The sequence below is a fragment of the Triticum aestivum genome, chromosome 3D (assembly GCF_018294505.1).
Source record: "Triticum aestivum cultivar Chinese Spring chromosome 3D, IWGSC CS RefSeq v2.1, whole genome shotgun sequence".
Classification (NCBI taxonomy): domain Eukaryota; kingdom Viridiplantae; phylum Streptophyta; class Magnoliopsida; order Poales; family Poaceae; genus Triticum; species Triticum aestivum.
In genome coordinates, this window is record NC_057802.1 from 601,523,642 (window position 1) to 601,541,586 (window position 17,945).

Here is a 17,945-nt window from a genome sequence, read left to right on the forward strand (position 1 = left end):
AATGATGATACCATGCCAACTTTCAACCTTTTCAGAGTTCATTTGTAGTGCTTTTCAATTTCAGGGTCTTATAGCTAAATGCACCATTCAGGCCCGCAGGAGGCCCACAGGCACACAGCGTACGGTTAGGCCCGAAAGCCTGCAATTGAGAGGAGCTCGAGAGGGTGGGCGCAGCAGCACAAGGCCTTTGGTCCCGGTTGGTGGCACCAACCGGGACTAAAGGGTTGCATTGGTACCGGTTCGTGGAACCAACCGGGACCAATGCCACCCGCCGCTTCCCACCCTTTCGACTGCCGAAAACTGACCTTTGGTCCCGGTTGGTGGCACGAACCGGGACTAAAGGGGGGCATTGGTCCCGGTTGGTGCCACGAACCGGGACCAATGCTCTTGGTATATAAGTGGCACTTAGAAATTTTGCAGAGTTCATCACACCAGTTTCCCCCGACGACGCTGAGCACATCGACGCCGCTAGGCCGCCCCTGCCCCGGCCCGCCCCGCCGTCGCCGTCGCTCTCGTCGCCGTCGCCCGCGCCCCTGCCCCGGCCCGCTCCCGCCCCCGCCGTCGCGGTCGCCCGCCGTCGTCGTCACCGTCGCCCGCGCCCTTGCCCCGGCCCGCCTCCACCGTCGCCGTCGCTGTCGCCCGCGCCCCTGCCCCGGCCCGCCCCCGCCGTCGTCATCGCCGTCGCCTGCGCCCCTGCCCCGGCCCGCCCCCGCCGTCTCCGTCGTGCGCGCCCCTGCCCCAGCCCGGCCCTGCCGTCTCCGTCGTGCGCGCCCCCTGCCCTGGCCCGCCCCCATCGTCGTCGTCGCCCCTGCCCCGGCCCGCCCCATCGTCGTCGTCGCCCCTGCCCCAGAGCCCGCGCCCTGCCCCGCCCCCTCCATCGCCGTCGCCGTCGCCACCCATGCTGTGAGCTGCCGCCGCCCCGGCCCGCTGTCGTTTTTTTATTAGTAAAGTTTATGTATTTTTTTGTTCATATATAATGTAGATGTATATATATATATGGATGTATGTATGTATATATGGATGGATGAAAATATTGATGTGATGTTTTTTTGTTCATAGGCCTTTTTATGTTCATAAAATTAGTACTTTTTTGTTCATATATAATGTAGATGTATATGTATGTGTATGTATGTATGGATGGATGTGTAGTTATATTATTTTAGTTTATGTTTAGTTTAGTTTTAAGATTAGGAAAATTTCAGATGTGTAGTTATATTTACTTAGATGTATAGTTAATTTAGATGTTGTAATTTGTTCATAAAAATTGTGCACTTTTGTATAGAAACTTTATTTTTTTCATATGTACGAAAATGTAGAATGAAAATGAAAACAAACATATAAGAAAAAACAAAGGAAAAAATGAAGAAGGAAAAGAAAACCGCCCGGCCCGGCCACCACCGCATTTTCATAAAGTGTTTCCACCAACTCCACGTTGCACCGATCGAGCACCCCGCGGCGAAGCAAGTCTTTTTTTAAGGTAGTTCTTTGTTAAAGTGAGGGGGGACGTCGGCAGCACCCCCCGGCCCTCTCGCTCGACCAAAACTCTCGAGGACACCCAAACCCTAGAATAAAACGATGTCGGTCTCCTACCCCCTCCCGCCGCGCCCCTACCCGATCGACAAACTCTCTTGAGGCCACCCAAATTTACCAAGTTAAAAGAGCGTTGTCGTCGAGGCCACCCCGAACCCTTGAAGCGTCGTTGAGGCCACCCCAAACCCTTCAAGCGTTGCCGAGGCCACCCCAAGCCCTAGAGAAGCATCGAGGCCAGGCCACTAATATGATTCCTTATTGTGCTTAGCTAGCTACTTCTACGTTTGCCACTAATATATCCATCTGTCATGTTTGAATAATAATTGCCATGTTGTAAATATTTGCAGAAACTATGGATCCGCACCCCCGAGACGAAGCAAAAGAAGCGGTGTTGGGGGAGATAATCGCACACGGAAGTGATGCCGTCTTGTCATTTCTCAACGACACATGCACCGATGGTCTGGAAAGATAGGATGAAGAAGCAGGCTACGACGATGATCAAACAATGGAGGAGGAAGGACACTGTGATGACGGGCTCTGGTGACCGAATGGAGGAGGAAGGACACCATGATGATGGCTCCGGTGACCGAACGGAGTCCGGCCAGGTATATATATATATATATTAATTAAGCATGTCCTGACTATAGCTAATTGATGCATTAATTATTTTTGGTATGTACACATATTAACTCTCTTCTTTTTCTTCTTTTCTAGCCCTCCGGATCGAGCAACACTTCGGTAACGAGACGAGGCCCGAAGAGAAAGTTGCGCACGGATGAAAGGTACACGATCATCGAAATTGATCGCGCTGGCCAACCGATTGAACCCCTCCGGACGAAGCAAAAATTTAATGGTCGGTGCGGGGTTCTAGTTAGGGACATGATCCCGATCAGCATTGAGCAATGGTTGAAGCCTAAGGACAAAGACTCTCAGGTGCCTTATATCAGGGATAGGCAGAAAGCTGATCTTTGGACCGTGCTGCAGGAAAATTTCACCTTCCCGCCAGAGGAGGATCCAGAGAATCCAGTTAAAAAGCCAATGATCAAGGCTTATGCTCTTAAGAAGATGGCTGAGCTATTTAGGAGGTGGAAGAATGAGCTGAAATCATCGTTTGTGGACCAAGACAAGACTCCAGAATTCATCGGCCGATTTGAGAAGATCAAAGATCAGTGGCCCGCATTTGTCACCACAAAGAAATCTGAGAGAGCAGCGAAGATGTCAGCGACAAACAAGAAAAATGCTGCAAAGAAGAGGCATCACCATCGCACGGGGTCAGGTGGCTACCGGAAAGCCCGGCCGTTGTGGGACAAGGCTGAGAATGACCTCATTGATAATGGGATCTAACCAGAGACGCGACGCTGGCCAAACCGTTGCAGGACTTGGTTCTTCGGGGTTGGGGGAAAATTGGACCCTGTAACAGGGAAGTGCGTTTGGACCAACGAGCAGTTGAACACACCCATCGAGAAGCTTCAGGAGTATATCGAAAAAGCGCAGCAAGGGACGTTCGTTCCGGACAGAGAGAACGACGAGCTCACAGAGGCCCTCGGGAATCCTGAGCACCCCTGACGGATACGAGGCACGCCAGGCTCCCTTTCGTGGAAGGCTGGATTTTCCGACACAGGCGGTTACAAACACTGGGAGAGGAAGAAGAAAAAGGAGTTGACCCAACTACAGGCGCTGCACGCAAGGGTACAAGCGCTAGAGAAACGAGACGCAGTTCGCAGCACGCGAGCTGCCGAAGCTAAACCCGAAGCTACCCCACCATCTCAGCGGAGAAGCAGCGTGGCTTCCACGGAGCTGCTTCAGGAGCCTGTCTTCACGGCTCCTGCTAGCTACCCCGTGGATGCTATCACGGAGTCTCACCATTGCCACCTTATGACGCAGTGGATGGAATTGAAAGTCAAGGCGGTTGTTGGCTCTGTTGCACCTCCTGAACCTGGCACAACTTTTCACTGCCGGCCGATTGCAGAAGGATATGCTAGGGTGATGGTGGATGAAATCACAGAAGGATTTGAGGACCTCCAGCTTGACCACCCTACGGGTGACGGGGAGACTCGGCTGGGTTATTGTCTGAAGACTCCATGCCTATGGCGGAAGGAGCTCATCAACCTTCAGAACTGGACGCCTCCGCCTCCTCCTCCTCCTCCGGCGAGTCAGGGCACTCCGCCTCCTCCTCTGGCGAGTGATATGGGCACTCAGCCTCCTTCTCCGGCGCGTGGCGGCACTCCGCCTCCTTCTCCGCCCGCACCGGCGCGCCCGAGCAGCCAGCCTCCTCCTTCTCCACCTCGCCAGCAAGGGCGGAAGAGACCCGCCGCCGCCCCGTCTGCTCCGGCGCGTCGTAGTCCTTCTCCTCCGCCTCGTAAGCAAGGACGAAAGAAGACAGCCGCAGCCGCTCCGTCTGCTCCGGCGTCTAGCAGTACAGCCAGAGGCGGGAGGCAATACAGATTTGGTCCTTCTCTGAAGACTCCGCCGAAGTTACCATACGAGAGGACCGTGGAGGAAAACACGAATATCGTGCGAGCCGAAGTGACAAACTTCTTTGAAGGGGTGAAAGCAAAGAAACATCCACCTCCAGAGGAGAAGATAGATCCAGTGAAAGCGAAGCGCACTCTAGCTGCCCTGAAGTAACCACCAAAGTCTCCGCCGAAAGCCAACTATGACCGCATTATTGAAAAGTCATTTCTCAAAGCGAAGCGGTCGGGAAGTACTATCAGTGATCAAAGGTTAGCAGAACGACGAGTTAGGAAACAAATTGCCCAGCTCGGCGAATAAGCGGACCAATCGTGCCCCCCGCTCAAGGTGTCTAGCAACATCGTCGCTAATGATCCAAGGATGGTGCCCGGTTATAGCAATCTTGGAGATTACCTGCCCGACGATGTACATTATGATTTCTTGGAGGTGGACGAACACAGATACGAGTACGGGAAGGCTCTCGTCAAAGATGAAAAATCTCTAACAACGATGATGCGAAGATTCCATGATTGGTACATAAAAACCTGCAGAGAGTCTGGGGGGACGAATACTTTGACACTGTTCATTAAAGAGGAGCATGACCTCGTTGGAATTGATCTGTTCCATGCATGTTCCATTTGAGGAGTTCTTCCAGTTTTTCAATCAAATGGCCCTCGATAAATTAACGGTCACTTGCTACTGTCTGTAAGTAGTACTATTTCTGTCATTAAGTCTCTATATATTGGTCAGCTCTTTCATTGAATGTATTTTTAATTATCCTCACTATATTATGCAGATTGAAGATCGCCGAATTGAAGAAAAGACAAATCGGTGATATTGGGTTCATTAACACAAATCTCATAGATGCAAATGAGGTTAAATTTCATGCCAAAGATACCGAGGCCAACTTGCTACGATCGTTGGTAATAAATGAAAACAAAGATATAATACTCTTTCCTTACAGCTTCAAGTGAGTGTTACTGTCTTGTGCATATTCGGTTTCCCTTCTTAGTCCAGGTTATAGTAATGTAATTGATGAGTTATGCATGCGTGCGCAGCTTCCACTATATTCTCCTAGAGATTAAGCTTGAGCGGGGACTAGTAACCATCTTAGACTCGAGACGAAAAGATCCTAAGGAGTATGCGGTCATGACTGAAATGCTCTAGAAATAAGTTAAATCAATCATTATCGCACCATATCAGCAACTTTGTTCATTTCCTGATAACAAGTAATTGTTTTCTTTGTCTGGCAGGGTTTGGACAAAATTCACCAAAAAAGCTCCGGCACTGCCGAAGAAGCTGCAATTTAGACACCCGAAAGTAAGTACTACTAGCATGTTCCGCGCATCTCCTAGTGATTCAAGCGCTAGTTTCATCAATACCATTTATAGCATGCTTGCTTATCGGTTTGATTATTTGACCTCTATTTCTTGTAAAGTGGTTGTGGCAGGAATCCGGAAATAATTACTGTGGATACTACGTTTGCGAGTCCATCCGCCACACGACCTGTGAGCGGGGCTACTCTGACGAACAATATGAAGTGCGTAAGCAATAATATTCAAAATTTTATTTTATTACCATCATTTGTGTTGAGTTTCATTTATTCATATATATATATATATATATATATATATATATATATATATATATATGTATGTATTGACCCCCTTCTTCAAATTAGATCTTTCGGATGCGGGATGAACTCCTACCACCAGATCGTATGCGAGCAATTCAAGAGGAATTGGCGGCATTCTTCCTTGACCACGTGATCGCTAAAGACGGAGAATACCATGTGGACCCTGAGTTCATATATAATTAGGAGATTATATTGTAAGAGATAATTATATTGTATATATGTCGCCAGTAGCGTCAGATAGATATACGAGAACTTGTTGTTCGACCAATCTGTCGGAGAAGGAGAGGTGGTTGATATCACTTCTCTCTCTATGCATATGTTCATGACGATCTTCTGTTTCCTTCATTTATTTACTAGCTAGCGTGTCGAGTCCTCTCTATACGTATAATACGTAGCGTATGTCGACCAAGCACGGAGATAAGAGAGGACACTTCTCTCTATTAATTAGCTAGATAACACAATATATGAAACACCTAAATTAACCCCCCAAAACCCCTAAACCACCCCCTTTCAAAAAAAAATACAAAAACCTCAGCTCCTGCCAGCTGCTGACGCGTGGATGCCTATTGGTCCCGGTTTGTGCCACCAACCGGGACCAAAGGGCCTCCTGCCTGGGCTCGCCGCACGGGCCACGTGGAGGCCCATCTATCCCGGTTCATGTAAGAACCGGGACTAAAGGCCCAGGGCATTAGTAACGACACTTTAGTCCCGGTTCAACAACCGGGACAAAAGGCCCTTCAGAACCGGGACAAATGGCCCCTTTTCTACTAGTGAACATATGTTGTTGTGCAGTTTGACCGATAAAGATCTTCGAAGAATATGTAGGAACCAATATGAGCATCCAGGTTCCGCAATTGGTTATTGACCGGAGATGAGCCTCGGTCATGTCTACATAGTTCTCGAACTCGTAGGGTCCGCACGCTTAACGTTCGATGACGATATGTATTATGAGTTTTGTGATTTGATGTACCGAAGGTTGTTCGGAGTCCCGAATATGATCACAGACATGACGAGGAGTCTTGAAATGGTCGAGACATGAAGATTGATATATTGGAAGGTTATGTTTGGACACCGGAAAGGTTTTGGATTAGTTCAGGCATTTTCCGGAGTACAGGGGGGTCACCGGAACCCCCCGGGGGCTTAATTGGCTTACATGGGCTTTAGTGGAAGAAAGAGGAGGCGGGCAAGAGGAGGGGCGCGCCCCCCCCCCCCCCAAGCCCAATCCGAATTGGCGAGGGGGCCGGCCCCCCTTTCCTTCTTCTCTTCTTCCCCTTCTTCCTTCCCCCTCCTATTAGGACTAGGAAAGCGGGGAAACCTACTCCTAGTAGGAGTAGGAATCCCCCCCTTGGGGGCGCACCATGAGGCCGGCCGGCCCCCTCCTCCCCTCCTTTATATACGGGGGAGGGGGCACCCCATAGACACAAGTTGATCTTAGCCGTGTGCGGTGCCCCCTTCCACAGATTTCCACCTCGGTCATATTGTCGTAGTGCTTAGGCGAAGCCCAGCATCGGTAACTTCATCATCACCGTCACCACACCGTCGTTCTGACGAAACTCTCCCTCGGCCTCAGCTGGATCTAGAGTTCGTGGGATGTCACCGAGCTGAACGTGTGCAGATCGCGGAGGTGCCGTGCGTTCGGTACTTGATTGGTTGGATCGCGAAGACGTTCGACTACATCAACCGTGTTACTTAACGCTTCCGCTTTCAGTCTGCGAGGGTACGTGGACACACTCTCCCCGCTCATTGCTATGCATCTCCTAGATAGATCTTGCGTGATCCTAGGAAAAGTTTTGAAATACTGCGTTCCCCAACAAGCTTGACTTTGACCAAAACTAATGTGCCGAGTAAATAAAAACGGAGGGAGTAACTAGTAGTCCAAAAATCTACTGTAGTTGTTGAGTCACAGCATACCGGTAGTCTTATTCCACTATGACAATCTTGGAGTTGGCTCTATGCTTTATCTACCCCCTACACGAATGAGTTTTTATTTTTTGCGGGTGACCACGAATGAGTTCTATTCATCCCATGCATCAGATACAATTATATTCATGTGGAGAAAATTGATTATACAAGGTATAATGTTTTGTTTCATCGCAGAAAAAACACAATATTCCATTCATGAAATCCTTGAGTATGCACACAAAAAAATCAACTATATCCATATTACATGGCAAAAACAAGTATTTTAGTATTACATCTTAAAGAAAATACATTCATATTCCATCGCAAGCAAGGACATGTTAGTAGAAGAAGTTTGTTTTACAGCCAGACCCATACAACTAGATTTTGTCTAATAAAGAGGAAAAGGGAGGCGCAAAACCTCAGCCCCCACCATGCATCCGAAACAACTATAACAAAAGAAGATCTTCAATGTGGTGTCACTGACTCCCCTGCAATTGTGCTAGAAAATCTTACTGTTCCAATCTTTCCTAACGCAAAACGTGGTGACTTCATGAAAATGCCTTTTCTCCTCCTTTGCAACCTGATCGCCATCCACCATTCATGGATGGGAGCGATGTTCTAGGAATTGGTGGGAGACAACACCTGGTATCACGACCAAAAGGCCACCGCTGGCCATACCTGCCTCGCAAAGCTGGCCGTCTCTTTGCAAGAGCCACACGTCAGGCAAATCTCATCGCTTGGCCATCTCTAGCGCAACAGCTTATCGGCCATGAGGATGTGGCGTGCTAAACCAACCAGGATAAGGACCTCACTTTTTCTCTACTTCTCTACTACTATTATCTCTATCTCTACTACTATTAAAAGAGCAAACTACAGTTATTTTACAACCACCCAAACAAATGTACACAGAACAATCAGAACCCTCAGATCTAATCCATTTAGTCAAATCTAACAGTATATAATGACCCGATCGTCTGCCAGCCGATTGAACGGCTGGGATTCAATGTTCTGCCGCGGCAGACCATGGTCGCGCACCTGACGACCGATGTGATCCGTAATTTTAGGATCACCCTCAACTTCCCTCCCCTAAAATTCGCACAGATTCGCTCCATCCCCGCCCTACCGCCTCCTCCCCTCATCGCCGCCCCTCGCCAGCCGTCCGTCCTGCACGCAGACTCTCGCTGCCGACCCTGTCTAGTCTGCCCACAGACCCTCCGCTCCCTCCCCGCCGTCCTTCACTTCTGCCCCTGCCGCCCCTCTCTCTTGCAGCGGAGCAGAAGCGGAAGCGCCGGGAGAAGATCAACCGACGATTCATTGAGCTATCCACCGTCATCCCCGGCCTCAATAAGGTCGGCTCCTCTTCTTGCACATACGTACATATCCAACAAAATAAATTTCTTAACTGATTGGCCAACTAATTCGCTCAGATGGACAAGGCGATGATCCTTTCGGACACCATGAAGTACGCAGTAGCAGGAAAATCTCAAGGCACTCGAGGACGCAACGTCCAGCTCCAGAGCATCCAGTCCGCGGTGCTCGTCAGGAAGTTGTGCACAGCTGCGCCGGAAGACGCCGGCGGCTGCTGCCTGTCATCTTCTGCAGCGGCCGTAGCTGGAAGCACGACGCCGACGACCGGGAAAGTGCTGCTGGAGGTAGAGCTCCCCTCTTATTGTTTTCCATATCCCCTTTCTTTCAAAATTCTGAAACCAAAGATACAGATCCACCGACGTTGCGCTCGATCATGAATATTGCATCCTTGCACCTGAAGACGTCTACAATATCTACCTGCATGCTTAGGCTAGCGCTTGTGTATGTGCATGTTGCCGTATGCTTCCAATCGGTTCAGAAGAAATCCATCTTATATGTGCATACCTGTCAGAAAGCATAAAGCACTCTGGTGAATCACCTTGGGAGTTCATGGTTGTGCCAAAAATTGGTACCAGATCACAGGTTGTTCATCCATGATTTTCAAAAAGCAAGTACAAGATCATGGTGTTACTGAAGTGAGAAGATAATTGATCTATAACCCAGTTTTGCGTCAAGCCTGCGTCAATGGTGTTTCCAATGATCAACTATCCCCCTCTTTTGTAGTATTGACAAAAACCGTGCCAATGTTGCTACAGACTACAGTTTCATCACCAAAAAAGAGAATCCAGTTTTGTTAAATTAATTTGTGTAATAATATGTTCATTACTGATCCTGAACAAGGAGTAGACAGATTATAGTTTCTGAAGCTTCTTTGTCGGGATGCATAGGCGAGAAGGACAGCTGGAGTCGCCGCCGTCGCTTATGGAGCTCCACACCATTGCCCAGTTGTACAATAGTATGTGCAATCTTCTCCATTCAAGACTAAGTGCAAATGGTGAACTCTTGCCAAACAAGAAGATATGAGGATCAGGCATATAGGCCCCCATAAGGTAGCTATATAGTAATTCATGTGTAGTAGTGTGGATTATGGTCACATTTTGTCTAGGACTGCAGATAGCTATGTCAATTAAAATGGATATTCTGCATATATTCTGAATTTTGAGTAAGGGCTTCATGTATAAGGTATGCAGTACTTTTGACTTGGGGCACTGATCAATTCTTCACATGCAGGAACATGGAGAGATGAATCTGGGCGATTGTAGCCACAAGGTGAGTGGCTTGATCCTTAATTAATCCAGTTAAATTTCATGGTTTATTGATTAGTTTTTTAGCAAGCAAATTTCTGTACATCTGATTGTAGGGATACTGCTGTAGTATTTGGGAGAAAGAGTATGTCTGCACCTGATCGTGATATGCCAAAGTTTTGTATTTTCTAGGTAAATTTGCTACATGGGAAGATTCCTCAATGGCAACAATACACCATGATAGTGATAATGATATACATCCTATGCTGAACAAGAGCAAGACAGAAAAGAGTAAAAGATTCTCTCCGAAGTAATTACGGATCCTTCCAGTGATTTTCAATTCCAAGTAATAAAGAATATAAGGTTACAATTCATCACCTAAAAAAACAGATCTTTGTAGTCATAGTAATGTCTTCTCCAATTGACCATACCCTTAAGCATTTGATGAAAGTGGATATATCATCAAGAGCCTTGCAAGCAAATTTATCTACAATAGGAAACACACGATGATGACATATCAGTTATTCCAAATCACCATATGAAATGTTTAATGTTTACTTCCCCTTGTAACGTTAGCTTATCTAGCAAATATCTGTTATTCTATACATCTGATTGATAAGTTTCAAATAGTACAGGAACCAGATATCCAGATATAATTAGAGTAGGGACCGACATTAATTAAACCTCTTGACATGCTCATTTGAAAGTCAAGTATATTTATGCAGCAATGCCTTATTAGTCCTACAGAAGATACCATTACTGCTGCTCATAGGAAGAGATATTACACCATCAGTTGAGTTTAGCTAAATCTGCAGTTTTCGTTACAATGCATGAATCTTATTTATCTTGCTTCAAATGAACAAACAAGAGAGGATGAAGTACCCATCTTCCAGTCATCTGGCAAGCAACAGTCCAGTGCATATTGCAGACCTTCTTAGCAAGCATCATCGAGTGCCATTGTATCTTGAATAACACAATTGTACAGGGATCTTGAATAGCACATCAAACAGAGGCACGCCTAATTGAAATTACATTGGTACATTAGTACACGGTAAACTGCACAATACGAATTAAAATTTAAGTGCAAAGATAGGATAATCCAGAGTTGACACGAAGTAATGTCGAAGGACTAAGATCAAATCAGAATTAATCCTGACAGTCAATACAGCAATGAGAATTCATTTCACAATAACATAGCTCATACCAGTGGAGGCATCGAACTGTGCCCATATATTTTTGCGCACCCACGCCCGCTCCTTGTTGTCTTGTTGCGGGCATCCGCGCTGGGTCGCCCGTGAGCATGCTGAGCTCGAGCGCATCCTTCGGCACTTCGGCGAGCGGATTCGAAGAGGGACGGGGAAGAGCAGGGGCGTGGAAGTCTCGCACCTCCGACGGAGCCTAGCGCTGGGATGCTCCCGTGCATGCCGAGCTCGGGGACCTCCTCGGCCACTTGGGCGGCCGGATTCGACGAAAAGGCGGGGAAGAGCAGGGGTTGCAAACCTCTTGCTGGCGGTGGGTACGAAGGGGAGGGGTGGCCCGAGGAGGCGGGGAGAGGGAGCTGGCGACGACCAAGGAAGAATGGGGAACGACGGGGAGAAATGTGAGGGCCGGTGGGATATTTTTTTTTTTTGAGGTGAAGCGGTGGGTGAGTAGGTAGGTGACGGTCCATTGATATGGGCCAGAAAATTACCAAAAGTCCGATCAATCCAGCCAGCCGTTCGTCTGATGCCCGATGCCTTAGCGCTCGGCTGAGTTTCCTGCTATTTAGCGATTGCGTTCTTGAATCGGAAACCAAGCTAGCTGCTAGGTAGGCAACGAATGAATCATATCCAAAATTAAAGTATTTGTAAAGGTGTAGTTAGATTTCAGTTGACTTAGACTAAGTTGAGTGATATTAGCATGTTTTTTTTTTAAATCACCTTTTTTATTTGGATTTATGTTTTCTAAATTTGAATACATGAATATATTTGTCATTTTTTCAATCGAGACTCAATAATTATTTTTATCTCTCTAAAAACAATCCAATATTTTATTATCCCTCTAAAAATATAATGAAGACCGAGGAGGATCTCCTCGATAAAAATTACCTATGTACATTAATATCAGACATTTTTCAGTTTAGTTTACAGAGGGCGTAGTACATAATGTTGTTTAGTTGTTGTTTTTAAAAAAATAATGTAACAAATTATAATAAAATTATGTGATCGTGAAGTTTTTGTGAAGACATGTTTGTCGGTTGTGTATTACACGCGCGCTCTTATTGTTGGGCATGAGACATATTTCGATGGCTCGGTTACTAAAAATAAGATTTAAAATGGAATTTTATAAATTATGATACGTGCGTTGCACGTGCACGCTTACTAGTATATAAAAGCTTGCATTCTTGAGTCAGGTTGCATTTACTCGCCAGTGGAAACATAGCTTGAGTTTTTCTTATAGCCACTGAAGTCTGATATCTGCACACAGCAATGTCCACATGATCAAGTTTGCTGAAACAAAATGTCTCTGCACACAACATTGCTAGTGTGATAACATTTGCAAAGTAAACTTATCACTACAAGGTCATATAAACAATCGAGTTTATCTTGTTAATCCTTCGGAACCAAAAGTAGCGATTGCAAAATGATGGTCTAAATTGACATTCACCAGTCTACATGCTTTATTTTGCCCTCTTCTAAATCAGCATACCCCTCTTGTGTACTTGACTGAGGACTACAATTACGATGTACACAGATGCTTATTATGACCGATCCCTCTCTATGCGCCTTAGTTTATATTCAATCTCAAGCTGGCCAACACGAATCTACAATAAAAGTGAATGCAGTTACTTCTTCGGCTACTCGGTATGATGCTGCGACTCAAGTCATAATACTGGAAAATACATGGTCGCCTCCTCATTTCATCACATAATGCTACCGGTAGGCTGAAATCATGATGCTAGCAAATACTCCCTCCATCCCAAAATAAGTGTGTCAACTTTGTACTAACTTTGTACCAACTATATTAAAGTTGGTACAAAGTTGAGTCACTTATTTTTGGATGGAGGGAGTACATGGTTGCCTCATCTCATCAAATAATGGTAGTGGTATTAAAGCAATTATCTCCCAAGACTCAAGTATGAATCCACACAAATGGCAATTGAGACCCACTATCAGTTTCATTCGCCAGCAGGGATACATGAACGGTGCTATCTTCAGACGTATTTTTAGAAATCAATACAAGAAAGTGCACAACTTAGCTAGGAACACTACTTCTTCCAGATCCTTCTGTATTTCTTGTATGAATTATTGTGATGTTTCTTGCCCATTCAATCATGTTTTTAGCAGTGACATGTATTAACATAACAATCTCAAATGTAATATGTTGCTCACAAGAAATATCCCTAGAGGGAGCTTCTCCTTAAAATAATATTGCAAATGATAATATTTTTCTGCCAATCTTACTGGAAACCATAATCATGATATGCAAACGGCAACTTATAGGGAGTGAGAACAGATACCTAGGACCTTTAGTTGTGGAAGGAAGCAACATTGGTGGTGGCTCCCACGTCCTTGGAGAAAGTGAAAGAAGGACTCCCAAATTTCCTTGTTCATTGTTCGAGGGCTGCTTGGAAGGGAGGTACTTTAAAAATTAGTCAACAATAATACTTGTGCTATTTGATTCATATCAACTCACTGCACAACAAAAAATTGCAATAAAAACAGAGAACAAGAAAATGAGTATTCTTATTGTGGTATCTAGAAACTTGTTCTCCCAGTGGAAAACCTGCATGCATCGAAACATAGGACATCCTGGTGAACAATTCGAATAATATTCTTATTGTAGTATAGTAAGAGCAGAACATAGGATACAAACCTGTAGGGTTGGACTTTTGCATTGCAGAGACTACATGTGCTTATACAAGTTCTTAAACCTCCTAGAAAAAGGTACTTGCATTGGACAAGGTATCTTTAATTATGATGTTTGAAGTTTGATGACTCCCCGTATTCTCGCTTTAATCACCCACGGAGTTGTAAGAGGTTCCTGCATTGGACGGTGCACCGAAAGAATCTAAACATTGGAAGTAAAATATTGTCTCCAGCCAGATTACTAGCAGTTTACTGATTCACTTTTATGTAGAAGTTATGTCTTGTATGAGCAGATTGGGGTGGGTAATGGGTCATAGAAATTTCAACACTACATCTAAGTGATACAGAATTAGCTCATTAAATAACTATGGTTCCCATTGATGCACAAGAGAATGGTCACAAATAACATGCGCGAATGTAATCATCATTCCCACCGCGTCTTGATTACCAGTCACAATATGATGCAATGAAAATTTGCATGAAGGAACAAAACAATTGATGTTTCTGATCTAACGCAAAATATGTATCCCCTCATTCAAGAATGGCCATCTTGAACCATAAGGATGTGCAGATTCGCTATTCTCCAACCCAATGGAAAACGCTGAAGCTAATCAAAATCAGCAGCAGACGGCAGTCACCGCTCTCATGACTTTTCACGGGCGCGACATGAACAGCAAGCGTCAAACACCTCGCTGCATATGGAATCAAAGGACGCATGAGGGAAAATAGGTACACCGGTAGCAGAGCGGCGCTCACCTCGGGGTCCTCGAGCGGCTGCGCGCCGGATACCTCGTTGCCCTCAACGTCGAACCAGTCGACGGTCGGCACGGTGCGGATCAGACGCTGCCTGGCCTCTCGGTGCTCCTCGTCCTCGTCCTCGTCCTCGTAGTCGACGTTGTCCTCCTCGTCCCCGGACTCCCGCGGTGAAGGGCGGCTCGGGTGGCGAAGGGCGTGGCGGGCGGCTCCGGCGGTGAAGGGCGTGGCTGGCGGCTCTGGCGGCTAACGGCTGCGAGAGGAACGGTGGGGCGGCGAACGGCGCGAGAGGAGGTGGAGGGGCCGAGAGGTCGAGGTCGTGCGGGCGGGACGAGAGGACATGGGGCGAGCGTTGTTTGCTTTTTTCTGAACGGCGGGGCAGGGTTATCGATGGAAGGATAGTTAGTGGCTTAATGCGTGGTTTGTAGCGTTAGCCATGGAAGTTTTAAGGGCCATTAGATCTTGTTGATGGATGGGTCTGATTGTTTGGATCTTCCCCCTCTCTTCTTTTTATAGGGGTAGTAGATGAACAACATATGGATGGAAAACATTCACCCAACGCGCTAGTTTACTTACTACTGCTTTATTCTAGATTATAACATGTATGGAAACATATGGAAATCCAAACAAACGATTTATTTTGTAGCAGCTTATTCTAGATTACAGCATGTGATCTTCCGAAGCATACAAAGTGATAAATGAGAAAGGAGTTATATTGGTGTAACAAACAATAGACAGACAATAGTTGCTTCAGGGAACAACAATACACAGCTCGATGTTAATCATTTATTATTTCTAATTGTGAATAAAAATGTGCTCCATCAACATGACAGTTTAATTGATGGCGTTTTGGTAAAAAAATCTATCTTATTGACAACATGGAGTTTTTGTGACGACACAACCCCCAGATAGAATGCATGAATCTAACAACCGCATCTGTTATGTGTGACCTGATAACCATTATAAATTGTCCAGCTGTTCTGAAACAAGTATGTGTGCTTTGTCCTACTAGTTGTGCTGCCAAGTTCTCATATGAAGAAACGGAATGCTAGAGTAAGTGCTGAGAGAATGGAGGAAACCAAAGAGAGCGGTATTATTTACGAACCAAGGCACGTCATGCATGACTGGAGAGTTCTTGGGTTTTGTTTTTGCAGATTGTTGACTATATACATACAATTTTTGTTACATTTTCAACCATATGGAAAAAGAAGGCAATAGTAGCAAGGAGCTGCAGCATATTACAACCACAATTACATCTTTCGAAGATACATCAATGGCTAGACGGCAAGCGACAAACGAGTTCTTACAATATCAAACAATCTCTTTAAGACCAGAGATGTAAGTCACATGGCCAAGCATAAATAAATGAAGAGATCACGTACTTTTTTTGGAACTAACAATGCTTTACAATCACAGAGCACTAGCATGTACCACTTAGCTATCACCTATTGTTGGTCTGATCATTTTAAAATTGCACTATCATGGCTCATATCAATGTTTGTTGCTTCCGGAGATTAACTTCCTGGAAATAATTGGGAGAAAAGGACATGTTGCCATTGTTATCAGTCATCATGTTTGTCTCCAGTTGTACAATCAACAAATGGTTGCCTTTTGTTCCTTCTCAATGAAGGAAACAATCTCAGTTCTAAAGACAAAAGTAACAGGCCAACAATACCAAACACAAGTGCTACTACATTCTACCTTATAAGAATGAACAACAGATGGTTGGAAAAAAGTGATTTAACGCTCACAATTCACAATGAAGACATGACTACACGAACAATCCATTCACAACTTGGGAGTTTTATTTGGTTCTGGCTTACTCTAGATTACAACATTTGGGCTATGTCACTATTGTACTTGCTCTAATCTGTAGCCTGCTTCTCTACTCTCTCCTCTTCAAACGTGCGCTTCACCCATATTGTCCCGACGGGCCCCGAGGCCACCCCAAGCGGCTCCACCCGCATTGTTCGGCACTGTTGTGGTTATGGTGGTGACGGGGTTGAGCTGCCCTGCATTGTTGTATCCCACGCTTACTACATGGTTGTACACCCTGCCTGATTCTTCTTTCCTGACGCCGGCCGCGGTGCTAAACTCCATTCCTTGTAAATAAAATAGCAATTTCATTTAACCTATGCATGTTTGTGACGCCCCCGATTTGACCGTACACTGATCATGCACGCAAATGTGTACGATCAAGATCAGGGACTCACGGGAAGATATCACAACACAACTCTAAAACATAAATAAGTCATACAAGCATCATAATACAAGCCAGGGGCCTCGAGGGCTCGAATACAAGTGCTCGATCATAGACGAGTCAGCGGAAGCAACAACATCTGAGTACAGACATAAGTTAAACAAGTTTGCCTTAAGAAGGCTAGCACAAACTGGGATACAGATCGAACGAGGCGCAGGCCTCCTGCCTGGGATCCTCCTAACTACTCCTGGTCGTCGTCAGCGGGCTGCACGTAGTAGTAGGCTCCTCCAGTGCCGTAGGAGTCGTCGTCGACGGTGCCGTCTGGCTCCTGGACTCCAGCATCTGGTTGCGACAACCAGGTAGAAAGGAAAGGGGGGGAAAGAAGGAGAGAAGCAACCGTGAGTACTCATCCAAAGTACTCGCAAGCAAGGAGCTACACTATATATGCATGGGTATATGTGTAAAGGGGCATATCAGTGGGCTGAACTGCAGAATGCCAGAATAAGAGGGGGATAGCTAATCCTGTCGAAGACTACGCTTCTGGCCATCTCCATCTTGCAGCATATAGAAGAGAGTAGATTGAAGTCCTCCAAGTAGCATCGCATAGCATAATCCTACCCGGCGATCCCCTCCTCGTCGCCCTGTTAGAGAGCGATCACCGGGTTGTATCTGGCACTTGTAAGGGTGTATTTTATTAAGTATCCGGTTCTAGTTGTCATAAGGTCACGGTACAACTCCGGGTCGTCCTTTTACCGAGGGACACGGCTATTTGAATAGATAAACTTCCCTGCAGGGGTGCACCACATAACCCAACACGCTCGATCCCATTTGGCCGGACACACTTTTCTGGGTCATGCCCGGCCTCGTAAGATCAACACGTCGCAGCCCCACCTAGGCACAACAGAGAGGTCAGCACGCCGGTCTAAATCCTATGCGCGCAGGGGTCTGGGCCCATCGCCCATTGCACACCTGCACGTTGCGTACGCGGCCGGAAGCAGACCTAGCCTAGTGGC

The 17,945-nt window shown here is 46.1% G+C and overlaps 1 long non-coding RNA gene across 1 annotated transcript; it reads left to right on the forward strand.

Annotated features, from left to right (window-relative positions):
* The first annotated feature begins 8,623 nt into the window (after positions 1-8,623).
* On the forward strand, positions 8,624-16,391 carry LOC123075822 (uncharacterized). The gene is made up of 5 exons (XR_006436209.1): positions 8,624-8,868; positions 8,947-9,171; positions 9,775-9,936; positions 10,118-10,156; positions 10,324-16,391. It is a non-coding gene; the product is annotated as an uncharacterized lncRNA (long non-coding RNA).
* The last annotated feature ends 1,554 nt before the right edge of the window (positions 16,392-17,945 follow it).